This window comes from Nerophis ophidion, linkage group LG01, assembly GCF_033978795.1.
Source record: "Nerophis ophidion isolate RoL-2023_Sa linkage group LG01, RoL_Noph_v1.0, whole genome shotgun sequence".
Classification (NCBI taxonomy): domain Eukaryota; kingdom Metazoa; phylum Chordata; class Actinopteri; order Syngnathiformes; family Syngnathidae; genus Nerophis; species Nerophis ophidion.
Window position 1 is genome coordinate 62,607,864 of NC_084611.1, and position 13,879 is coordinate 62,621,742.

A 13,879-nucleotide genomic window follows, 5' to 3' on the forward strand; every position below is an offset into this window, starting at 1 on the left:
GCAGGCACTGGTACCAGACGAGGAGCAGGCCCTGGTACCAGCCGAGGAACAGGTACTGGAGTGTGATCCAGACTAGGACTAGGACTCAGACTAGGAGTCAAACTAAGACTCCGACTCCGACACAGACTACGACTACAACTACGACTAGAACTACGACTACGACTAGAACTAGGAATATAACTACGACTACGAATACAATTACGACTTGGACAAGAACTGAGACATGGACTAGGACTAGCACTAAGACTAAGACTGGGACTAGAACTAAGACTCGGACCAGGACTCAGATAAGGACTCGGACCAGGACTCGGACTACGCGTCAGTCTACGAGTCGGTCTACAAGTCGGACCAGGAGTTGGTCTACAGGTCGGACCAGAAGTCAGACCAGGACTAGTGTGGTGGATAGACCGGAGCTTAAACAGCAAACAAAGTGGTTTTAGTACAAAAGTTTTTTTTACCCAATATCAAAAACTACAGAGTTGGATTGGATTGCCCATTTAAACAGGCAGCATCCTCTGCAGCAGTGGTCCCCAACCACCGGGCCGCGGCACCGGGCCGCAGAAGATTTTTTTATAAAAAAATAAAAATAAATAAATAAAATAAAATATATATTTTTTATTTTTTTTTATTAAATCAACATAAAAACACAATATACACTTACAATTAGTGTATCCCCCACCCACCCCCCGCTTAATAATTTGTCCCCCCCCCCACGGGCCGCGGGACAAATTATTAAGCGTTGACCGGTCAACGGATACAAAAAGGTTTGGGACCACTGCTCTGGAGGATCCAGATCATGCAAATCACACATAGCCATGGTCTATTTGGCCATTTTATATGTGTCCCTCATGTGTCGAGGTCCCGTTGTTTTGGATCTTTTTGTTCCACAACATCCTTGAGTCCCTCAGTCATAATATACAATCAAAACATTTTGTAGAATGGTTGACCACAAATTCAACTTTCACCCACATATGCTCAGCAGTGGTTCAGATTAGGCTTTTTGATAGACTTCTTTTTCGGACTTCAACAGACACAAAATATGGTTCAAAAAGTCAGAAATTCCACTACATACCCCCCTTCCAGGGTTGTAGAACCCTGGACCATACCGATTTCTGTCCTAGGCCACTTACTTAAAATTTCTACCACAGATAAAGGCGAAAACCCCAAGTTGTTATGCGGGGCGAAAATTCCTCTACGACCCTCACTGAGCGATCGCTGTTATCAGCCTGCAGTAAAACCATCTCACAGAACACAATGAGTGGCCTCCCCTTTGATATAGTAAAATGGTATAACAGAATACTTTGATCATGAAAACAGATATGTTCTGTACCAGATTATATCTAAATAGCTACTTTACATCAGGCAATAAAATGATGACACTAATTAATCATAATTAATAATGTATATATTTTAATAATAATTATTAATTAATCAATAAATAATCATGGTATATCATGTAATCAAATTAAGAAAATTCATAAAATGCCCTTTCATTGACACATACTAAATATCCAATACAACCACACCTTATTTACATCATCACACAAAGACAGTACATGCTATTATTAACATCTGTCATCATTTGTAAAAACTACCATGATTTTAACAGACACACCTCACAATTTACAACAAAAATGCTCTCATGGATAATATAATACACATTAAGTTGATATGTCAAACATAATGCCCACCTTAGTGACCGTGTGAGCAGTTTTGATTGCTCCAAAACCACTTTTTATAACTTAAATTTTTCTATTCCTTTTGATCTAACAGGGAGAAGGCTAATTGGTCTGTACTTGTTGATGTCTTGTTTATTTCCTGCTTCATGGATTGGGATGATAGTAACAGTTTTCAGCGTGGTAGGGAAAGTGTTTTCTGTTATTGATTTATTTATCAATGTTGTTATAGGAGCAGTAAGACTATCTTTATACGTTTTTAGGAAGAAGGTGTCCAGACCGTACATATCTCGAGATCGTGATAATGCAGGGAGGATTTTGTTTACCTTTGAGGATTTTGTTTACCTTTGTTTCATTTGTTAATTCTAAACTTAGTCCATCCTGAATAAATGGCAATTCTTTGCACTGATTTTGAGGAACTTTTTATTTAGGGTTTGTACAGACTGGATGAAATGTTCATTAAAATGATTATTTATGTCCAAACTGTCTGTGATAGTACCGCCATTGATATTTAATGTTGTAGTGTTGTTTCTTGTTTGCTCTCTTCCAGTGAGTTTGTCACTGGTTTTCCATAACTGTCTAATGTTCCCTTTTGCAGCTTTGATTGATTCTAAGTGAAAGTCAGCCCTATACTTCGGCATAATTATTGTAACTTTGTTCCTCAAACTTTTAAAAATCATACGATCCGTAATTAGACGTGTTTTAATTGCTCTTTTGAGAGCTGAGTCCCGATTTTTCATTAGAATCCAAATTGTTTCATTAAACCAAAGTTTTTTTATTTTAGCACTTTTCTTTCTGGGTTTTGTTTTAGTGTATTTAAAGATGATCTCTTTGATTTTTGTATCCAATGTAATTCTAGTAGGCCTGCTTATCATTTGTGTCATGTAAAGCCGTTTATAATATCCTTCAGTTTCTTTCAACGTGACTTATTTATTAACCAGTCCAGATTAACGTCCCCCATATTGTTCAATTCTTTCATATTGTGCTGTTTGAGGATGTCTTAAAATTAATTGAGAAAAATGTCTTTAGCTGTGGGTGGTCGGTATGCTACATCCATCCATCCATTTTCTACCGCTTATTCCCTTTCAGGGTTGCGGGGGGCGCTGGAGCCTATCTCAGCTACAATCGGGCGGAAGGCGGGTTACACCCTGGACAAGTCGCCACCTCATCGCAGGGCCAACACAGATAGACAGACAACATTCACACTCACATTCACACACTAGGGCCAATTTAGTGTTGCCAATCAACCTATCCCCAGGTGCATGTCTTTGGAAGTGGGAGGAAGCCGGAGTACCCGGAGGGAACCCACGCAGTCACGGGGAGAACATGCAAACTCCACACAGAAAGATCCTCAGCCTGGAATTGAACCCAGGACTGCAGGACCTTCGTATTGTGAGGCAGACGCACTAACCCCTCTGCCACCGTGAAGCCTACGGTATGCTACAATTACCTTGAAACACATTTCTGAGGAAAATGGGATTTTAATTTCAACACTCTCAAGATGATATACTGGGAGGGTTATTTTTTCCACTTTTTTAATGTTTTCTCTTACATAAATCATAACTACTCCCCCCTTTGTCACTTGATCTGTTTTTTCTGTAATCTTGTCAGACAAAGACAAAGGTACCCCAGATTAGAGTCTGACAGTAACTGCTGGATTTGTTCAGTATTGTTCCTGTTGTAGAAAGTTGAATGATGCGGACATGTTTGTTACTGAATACTTTCTATCAGACTTCTGTCTATAGGCGACTTTGTGTATGTAATAAGAAACTATAATAATTTGATATGCTTAAATGTGTTATTTCAACTCAGCTGTTGTGTAGCTGCTAGCTCATTGTATCCTACAGCAGGAGTGTCAAAATCGCAGCCCATAGCTATGTGTTTAACAGACAACCGAAACAATTGAAAATGTGGTATTTGGGTGTTGATTCAATCAGCGGCAGCTATGCCCTGTTTTATCATTGGACCTAAGTCTTTGGTTTCGTAGGCTGGACAGAGAGCAAGGGAACAATGTCGCACAGCATTTGTGTCCATCTTATACCATGTTAGTTATTGCAAAGATATGTAAACATGAGTAGCCACACCCTGAGTTCCAACATATATATATACAGTGGGGCAAAAAAGTATTTAGTCAGCCACGGATTGTGCAAGTTCTCCCACTTAAAATGATGACAGAGGTCTGTAATTTTCATCATAGGTACACTTCATTTGTGAGAGACAGAATGTCATGAGGTCAGATGAAACCAAAATAGAACTTTTTGGTATAAACTCAACTCGTCGTGTTTGGAGGAAGAAGAATACTGAGTTGTATCCCAAGAACACCATACATACTGTGAAGCATGGGGGTGGAAACATCATGCTTTGGGGCTGTTTTCTGCTAAGGGGACAGGACGATTGATCCGTGTTAAGGAAAGAATGAATGGGGCCATGTATCGTGAGATTTTGAGCCAAAACCTCCTTCCATCAGTGAGAGCTTTGAATGGTTGACCAAATACTTATCTTCCACCATAATTTACAAATAAATTCTTTAAAATTCCTACAATGTGAATTCCTGGATTTTTTTTTCACATTCTGTCTCTCACAGTTGAAGTGTACCTATGATGAAAATTACAGACCTGTGCCATTATTTTAAGTGGAATAACTTGCACAATCCGTGGCTGACTAAATACTTTTTTGCCCCACTTTATATATAAAAAGGAGTCAAAGGCCTCCTGGTATGAGTCGTCTAACTGGTGATCATAATATATGGCGGGTCGGGTGGTGGTACACACAGACACTGCTCAGCCAGCCAGAGTTTTCACTGATAGAACAGTTGCAGCAGGAGTTGGGGTACTCAGCAGGTGTCAGCCATTTCTGTGGTATGAGCTCATGCTCATGAAGGAGCCCTGGTAGTGGCGTCGCAGCCTGGCGTCTCCACCGCCAGGCAACACCAGGAAGGTCCCTTTGTGCGATATTGAATGTCAGTGTACAGTTTGTAAAGCAGGTCATTACCAAATAGGCACGGTGTGTGCAGGTCGACCACGAAGGGGCACTTCAGTGCGTGTCCAGCAATTTGAACCAGAAGTGGCCCAGTGACAGGTAACATTCGTGTGACCTCAGCGAAGCCTTCGACCTTCAAAAGGGAAGCCCACAGTTTCTTTGGTACCTCTGCATCCAGAGAGGAGTTGGTGGCACCAGTGTCAATCACGAAACTGATAACATTGTCCGTTGACACTTATGTCCAGCTGTGGGCGTCCTTCTCCGCGCCTTCGTGTTTGTCTGGCGGCATGACGGGACTTTTCCCGTTCGGAAATGTTGAGACAGTCCTAAACCCAGTGACCAGGTTGGTCTCAGGCAAAACATTTTCCGCCCTGGACTGACCTTGAAGCACCGCGTTGTCCACCACCCGAGTCCATCTGTCTGGTCTCACTTCTTTTGCGGATTATTTTCTTCACCTGCTGGAACTCAAAAGGAAGGTTACCCACTGCTGAATATACTTTAGCTGATTTTTGACTTTTCGGTTCTTTTGACATTTTTGCTTCAGAATTTGTAAATTAAGGAGTTGTTTCCCTGTTAATCTATCTCAGCCTTTTTCGTTGTCCTCTTGCTTAGTCCAATTCTGCATATCATGTTTAAAATCACAGCATTGATTGTCCCATTAAATGTTAAATAAATGTTAAATCAACTAAAGATTATTTATAAGTTAATGAGACTGTCGTTTGTGTCCATCAGTTAGTTAGTTGTGCACTCTGACTTCCTGTCGTGCGTGATATTCTTCAAAATAAAAGCATGCATTTATTCTCGTCGTCACCAGATTCCATTCCACTGTTATTTAGATAGCGCTGTCCACACACACACACAAGGTCGTGTGCTAAGTGACAAGCCGACCAACACTTCTGTCCTTTGTAACAATTTACATTTCGATTCTTATTATAGTTATTAATCTCGGCTTTTATTTGTAATTATCATTCAACACTATTCAAAGCAAACGGTTGTAAAGGTTATAATTATTCGCATTATACTATCAAAAGTCTGTAGCTAACTGAAAGCTGTTGAGATTTGGTGTGCCTCCTTCTTATGCCATTATTCTATCTTACCTCACCACCCAGTTGTATGGTGTAATGCAATGTCTAAATAAAAATAAATATTCCAACTTAAAAATGTTAGACTACACCTTAAAGTTACTTTTATTATATTCATTTCCAAACTCACCTCCACCACAGCAGACATTTTCCTCACAATCCTATCTCAACACCCCATACATTGTAAAACTATGGCATAAGAGGTGTTTTACAACAGTGGTTAAATAGTTATTTAAGTAATAGGTCTCAATATGTGGAAATGAATAAGACTAAATCACAGCCAAGAAGAGTAACTTGTGGGGTTCCACAAGCCTCGTTATTGGGACCTAAGTTATTTATACTTAATTTAAATGATATTTTTTCAGTTCCTAATAAATTAAAATGTATTACGTTTGCAGATGATACAAATGTATATTGTTCAGAAGAAGACTTCAAACCGCATATTGAATATATAGAGGGAAACATTTCCAAATCCATTGCTATTCTGTATAAAGTAAGACACATTCTGAATAAGAAATGTCTGCATATGTTATATTATTCTTTTATTTTTCCATATCTAACATATTGTCTGAGCTGCCACCTTACCGTGGTAGAGGAGTTTGCGTGTCCCAATGATCCTAGGAGCTATGTTGTCCGGGGGCTTTAAGCCCCCTGGTAGGGTCTCCCAAGGCAAACTGGTCCTAGGTGAGGGACCAGACAAAGAGCAGCTCGAAAACCTCTATGAAAAGTAAAAACAAAGGACCCAGATTTCCCTTGCCCGGACGCGGGTCACCGGGGCCCCCCTCTGGAGCCAGGCCTGGAGGTGGGGCACGATGGTGAGCGCCTGGTGGCCGGGCCTGTACCCATGGGGCCCGGCCGGGCACAGCCCGAAGAGGCAACGTGGGTCCCCCCTCCAATGGGCTCACCACCCATAGCAGGGGCCATAGAGGTCGGGTGTAATGTGAGCTGGGCGGCAGCCGAAGGCAGGGCACTTGGTGGTCCGATCCTCGGCTACATAAGCTCGCTCTTGGGACGTGGAATGTCACCTCACTGGGGGGAAAGGAGCCTGAGCTAGTGCGCGAAGTAGAGAAATTCCGGCTGGATGTAGTCGGACTCACTTCGACGCACAGCAAGGGCTCTGGAACCACTTCTCTTGAAAGGGGATGGACTCTCTTTCACTCTGGCGTGGCCGGCAGTGAGAGGCGACGGGCTGGGGTGGCAATTCTTGTTCCCCCCGGCTTAAAGCCTGTACGTTGGAGTTCAACCCAGTGGACGAAAGGGTAGCCTCCCTCCTCCTTCGGGTGGGGGGGCGGTTTCTGACTCTTGTTTGCGCTTACGCACCAAACAACAGTTCAGAGTACCCACCCTTTTTGGGTACACTCGAGGGAGTACTGGAGAGTGCTCCCCCGGGTGATTCCCTTGTTCTGCTGGGGGACTTCAACGCTCATGTTGGCAACGACAGTGAAACCTGGAGAGGCGTGATTGGGAAGAATGGTCGCCCGGATCTAAACCCGAGTGGTGTTTTGTTATTGGACTTTTGTGCTCGTCACGGATTGTCCATAACAAACACCATGTTCAAACATAAGGGTGTCCATATGTGCACTTGGCACCAGGACACCCTAGGCCGCAGTTCCATGATTGACTTTGAAGTTGTGTCATCGGATTTGCGGCCTCATGTTTTGGACACTCGGGTAAAGAGAGGGGCGGAGCTTTCTACCGATCACCACCTGGTGGTGAGTTGGCTGCGATGGTGGGGGAGGATGCCGGACAGACCTGGCAGGCCCAAACGCATTGTGAGGGTTTGCTGGGAACGTCTGGCAGAGTCTCCTGTCAGAGAAAGTTTCAATTCCCACCTCCGGAGGAACTTTGAACATGTCACGAGGGAGGTGCTGGACATTGAGTCCGAGTGGACCATGTTCCGCACCTCTATTGTTGAGGCGGCTGATCGGAGCTGTGGCCGCAAGGTAGTTGGTGCTTGTCGTGGCGGTAATCCTAAAACCTGCTGGTGGACACCAGCGGTGAGGGATGCCGTCAAGCTGAAGAAGGAGTCCTATCGGGTTCTTTTGGCTCATAGGACTCCAGAGGCAGTGGACAGGTACCGACAGGCCAAGCGGTGTGCAGCTTCAGCGGTCACAGAGGCCAAAACTCGGACATGGGAAGAGTTTGGGGAAGCCATGGAAAATGACTTCCGGATGGCTTCGAAGCGATTCTGGACCACCATCCGCCGCCTCAGGAAGGGGAAGCAGAGCACTGTCAACACCGTGTATGGTGCGGATGGTGTTCTGCTGACCTCAACTGCGGATGTTGTGGATAGGTGGAGGGAATACTTTGAAGACCTCCTCAATCCCACCAACACGTCTTCCTATGAGGAAGCAGTGCCTGGGGAATCTGTGGTGGACTCTCCTATTTCTGGGGCTGAGGTTGCTGAGGTAGTTAAAAAGCTCCTCGGTGGCAAGGCCCCAGGGGTGGATGAGATCCGCCCGGAGTTCCTTAAGGCTCTGGATGCTGTGGGGCTGTCTTGGTTGACAAGACTCTGCAGCATCGCGTGGACATCGGGGGCGGTACCTCTGGATTGGCAGACCGGGGTGGTGGTCCCTCTCTTTAAGAAGGGGGACCGGAGGGTGTGTTCCAACTATCGTGGGATCACACTCCTCAGCCTTCCCGGTAAGGTTTATTCAGGTGTACTGGAGAGGAGGCTACGCCGGATAGTCGAACCTCGGATTCAGGAGGAACAGTGTGGTTTTCGTCCTGGTCGTGGAACTGTGGACCAGCTCTAAACTCTCGGCAGGGTTCTTGAGGGTGCATGGGAGTTTGCCCAACCAGTCTACATGTGCTTTGTGGACTTGGAGAAGGCATTCGACCGTGTCCCTCGGGAAGTCCTGTGGGGAGTGCTCAGAGAGTATGGGGTATCGGACTGTCTTATTATGGCAGTCCGATCCCTGTATGATCAGTGTCAGAGCTTGGTCCACATTGCTGGCAGTAAGTCGGACACGTTTCCAGTGAGGGTTGGACCCCGCCAAGGTTGCCCTTTCTCACCGATTCTGTTCATAACTTTTATGGACAGAATTTCTAGGCGCAGTCAAGGCATTGAGGGGTTCCGGTTTGGTGGCCGCGGGATTAAGTCTCTGCTTTTTGCAGACGATGTGGTCCTGTTGGCTTCATCTGGCAGGGATCTTCAGCTCTCACTGGATCGGTTCGCAGCCGAGTGTGAAGCGGCCGGAATGAGAATCAGCACCTCCAAATCCGAGTCCATGGTTCTCTCCCGGAAAAGGGTGGAGTGCCATCTCCGGGTTGGGGAGGAGACCCTGCCCCAAGTGGAGGAGTTCAAGTACCTAGGAGTCTTGTTCACGAGTGAGGGAAGAGTGGATCGTGAGATCGACAGGCGGATCGGTGCGGCGTCTTCAGTAATGCGGACGTTGTACCGATCTGTTGTGGTGAAGAAGGAGCTGAGCCGGAAGGCAAAGCTCTCAATTTACCGGTCGATCTACATTCCCATCCTCACCTATGGTCATGAGCTTTGGGTCATGACCGAAAGGATAAGATCACGGGTACAAGCGGCCGAAATGAGTTTCCTCCGCCGTTTGGCGGGGCTCTCCCTTAGAGATAGGGTGAGAAGCTCTGTCATCCGGGAGGAACTCAAAGTAAAGCCGCTGCTCCTCCACATCGAGAGGAGCCAGATGAGGTGGTTCGGGCATCTGGTCAGGATGCCACCCGAACGCCTCCCGAGGGAGGTGCTTAGGGCACGTCCAACCGGTAGGAGGCCACGGGGAAGACCCAGGACACGTTGGGAAGTCTATGTCTCCCGGCTGGCCTGGGAACGCCTCGGGATCCCCCGGGAAGAGCTAGACGAAGTGGCTGGGGAGAGGGAAGTCTGGGCTTCCCTGCTTAGGCTGCTGCCCCCGCGACCCGACCTCGGATAAGCGGAAGGAGATGGATGGATGGATGGATGGATGGACTTAACTTAAAAACAAAACATTAGAATAATACATAAAGCGTTTTACTATGCACATACTAATCCATTATTTATAAGTTGTAATATGCTAAATCTGTCAGATATTATGTTTCAAATGAAGAACAACAGCCCTTCCAGCTTGTATTCTTAGCTTATTTACATTAAGAGGAGAAAACTATAATTTACGGGTTGTATTGATTTCGAAATAGGTAAAGTAACTATAAACTATATAACTATAAAATACAAATGTATTTCAGCTTTAGGAGTTAACAACCAACCAACCAAACAAACAAACAAACTTGCAGCGAGCCACCATCAACTGTATATGCTGACACATGAATACCATTTATGAATACCTTCATTTGTAACTTTTTTATCTTTTGTTCAACTTGCTTTACAAACCACATCCTGTATCCATCCTTTCCTTACACTTCACACAATGTTTCTATTTCTATTCTCCTCTACTACAAACCATTCATGTAAGGTTAAACCATCCTTTTTCTTTTCCTTTTTCCAATCTATTCTCCCTTTAAACTTCTCCTGCTCACTCTTTTTCTCACAATAAAAACTTGCATCTAATACATCCATTTTTCTATTTATCTCTTTAAAAACACATCAAGCCAAAAATAAATCGGTCTTATAAAATACAACAGGGTCAACAATAATCCAAACACAGAGATCTATAGAGGCAGAAAATAAGTATAAGAAATATAAAAAACAAGCTATTTGGTATACTACGAATATCTAAAAGGGAATACTACAGTCAATTATTAAACAAGAACAGAAACAACATGAGAGCAACATGGGGCATCCTAAACAGCATCATTAAAAATGGTGCTTAGAAAGATTACCCCCAGTACTTTCTAGATGGACAATATGGACTAAATAGTTGAACGTTTTAATGATTACTTTGTTAATATCGGAAAAAATCTCGAGCAAAGAATTCCAAATGCAGATGATGGGTCAGTTTCATTACTTCCACAATTCTCCAAAATCATGGAAAACTATTCAATAGCCGATTAGATAATTTTATCAACAAAAGTGGGACTCTCGTGGAGAACCAATTTGGATTCAGAGCAAATATCTCAACATCAATAGCATTAATCAAAATAACAGAGGAAAACATTTCAATAATGAATAAAACAAAACACGTTCTGGGCCAAAAATCACTTTATATTCTCTACTGCTCGCTCATGTTACCACATCTGAGTTACCGTTAAACAACTACAAATGTGCGCCATATTCGTTAACTGTGCCACAAAAAAGATAAATGATAAATAAATGGGTTGTACTTGTATAGCGCTTTTCTACCTTCAAGGTACTCAAAGCGCTTTGACACTACTTCCACATTTACCCATTCACACACACATTCACACACTGATGGAGGGAGCTGCCATGCAAGGCGCCAACCAGCACCCATCAGGAGCAAGGGTGAAGTGTCTTGCTCAGGACACAACGGACGTGACGAGGTTGGTACTAGGTGGGAATTGAACCAGGGACACTAGGGTTGCGCACGGCCACTCTTCCACTGCGCCACACCGTCCCTAGATCAATTACAATAATACATAATGTTGGATATAGAGAACATACAAGCCCTTTATTTATTGAGTCCAAAATATTTAAGTCCGGTGATTTGGTAAAATTGCAAACAGCGAAAATGATGTCCAAAGCAAATTATAACCTGCTACCAAAGAATGTACAACAATTTTTCTCAACTAAAGAGGAGAAATATAACCTTAAAGGAAAATTTAATTTAAAACATTTGTATACACGTACAACACCCAAAACCTTTTTTCATATCAGTATGTGGAATTAAATTATGGAATGAATTAAGTAAAGAAGTTAAACATTGTACTGAAATGATCCACTTTAAGAGGCCGTTCACATTAATAGTGCTTACAAAGTGCAAAGAAGAAGGATTATGAGTAACACTTTCAGCCCTATTGAAAATAAGATATTTTTCATCACAGTATGTTAATAATGACTGAATTAATTAATTACATATTACAAAACTGTTGTATTACTCATTCACGGATGTCATTCTACTATAATACTATGAAAAAGGTCAGTGAATGAATGTAAACGCTCTGACCTGGGAAAGGGGTAGGATTAAATAAGCTTTGCTTCTTCCTACTCCTTTTCGGACATGATGTAATGTGAAATGATATGAAATTGTCTGATGTATTATGTTGTAAGTATGTTCACGACCAAACCTGTGACTCAGACTCCATGATTCACACAGGTGTGACTATAAACGTCGACAATATTTTGATTCGACCCGGTTACACGGATAAAATTAAAAAATGTTTTAGAATATAAATTTAAATTTTCTTCTATTGTGATCATTCTTAAAATAATTAAAATGTCAATATATTTAAATAATCAATTTACCTTTTTCAAAATTAAATTCAAGTTTATTAAATTTACTTCTTTAACTTTATTTAAAGTATTTTCTATATAAACATTTATTCAAAACCACCCAAATTTATTTTGTGATATTTAAATGTTTATTTATTCATATACCTTTTATTTTACTGGAATTAGCAAGCACAAACTACCAGTACACTCTATAGACTGAGAACAGCTGTTCAAACACACTTAGTAACTACAAGCTAAATGCTAACCTAGCCTTACTAGGCTTCAGTAAGCTAATTTTTGCTAACCTAGCTCAATGATAAACTAATCCTATGCTAATCCAATTTTATGCTAAACTATGCTATGCTATGCTATGCTATGCTAACAGTGACACACCTCAACCGGCCCACGTCTTATGTGCAGCACGTCACACAGCCTCGTCACACGTCCTCATTTCCAAGACAAATCTCTTATCTCAAATGTCTCCTAACAGAGGCTCCTCTCGTAATTCATTCACACCGTATGCTATTTCATACTTTGAAACTTGCCTACAACAAAAATATATTCAGAGAGAGCCATTTTCTATAGTCAAAATCTCAGACCCTTCTTACAAAACTATAATATCGGTTAAAAACAACTTCAACAGTCAACTATTTTTCTCACCCGGAAGCACAGTTGTATTATATCAGACCTTAATAATTGTAAACAACATTTATCGTTCACTCTGAGCTGGACAAAATGGCTCGGGAGGGAGAAGTCTGGTATCTCTGCTTAGGCTGCTGCCCCCGCGACCCAACCTCCGATAAGCGGAAGAAGATAAATAGATGGATGGATCATTCACTCATGTGATTTCTGAACATAAACTTTGTCTATCTTCTCATAAACACACACATTTTGGACAAGTTCCCAACTTTTACAGATTAGCAGAGATGTGAGAAAATGGGGGGGGGGGGGGGGGGGTTGCGGCAGTGTGGGAGTAATGATTATCTTTCAAGCGAGGGAAATAAAACAGATCAGACCCGTAGGTGCATGCATGATTGTTATTAAAATACGAATATATATAAATGTACCAACATAAACTGAATCACTCCACATCCAACACACTTCTCAACATTCACCAATATACACAGACATTAACAAAAGGCAACCCACCCCATGTCTGGACAAATATAAACAATTATGCACACGTGCTTTTTGTGGAACGGCCGTTTCAAAACATCAACACAGGTCCATTCTTACTCATAAAACGGGGATTAACCCGTCCAGCGGAGCAGACCCTGTGACAACAAACTGACCAATTCCGCAAACCACACCTCAAATTTAAGGCCCCGTAGAGTCACTGGTAATCACCCAATAATTCTACAGGCATCATGCTTGGTCAGTTCCATACAGCTTCACCAAGTTTCACCAAAGCTCTACCGTATGGAGCCCGATCTCCATCTGTCTAACTGTAGCCCATTAATCAGAACTCGTGACAAACATCAGCTGAGTCAATCCCCTTTAACGGAGGCTTGACGAGGAGATGACTCCAGTTGGTCCCCCGCGAAGTGACGGGTCTTTGCTTGGTTCGTACTGTCACATTTGGAACACATCGTGATGCGCGAGTTGCCACCCCAAGATGCAGTGGGACCAGACAAGCAGGGATTGCAGGTAAGAGCTGGTTTAATGTACAAAAAGGTAAAATAACACTGGTACAAAACATAAAAGAAAGTGCGTGCCTACGCACGGTAAGCTAAGCTAACACTTAGCAATGGAGTCCGAAAGTCCAAACTGACGCGTGCCGAGCGCACGGAAGCTAAGACGTGACTTAGCAATAGAATCAAGGACTAGAGAAACCAAACGTGAAAGTTGCATGT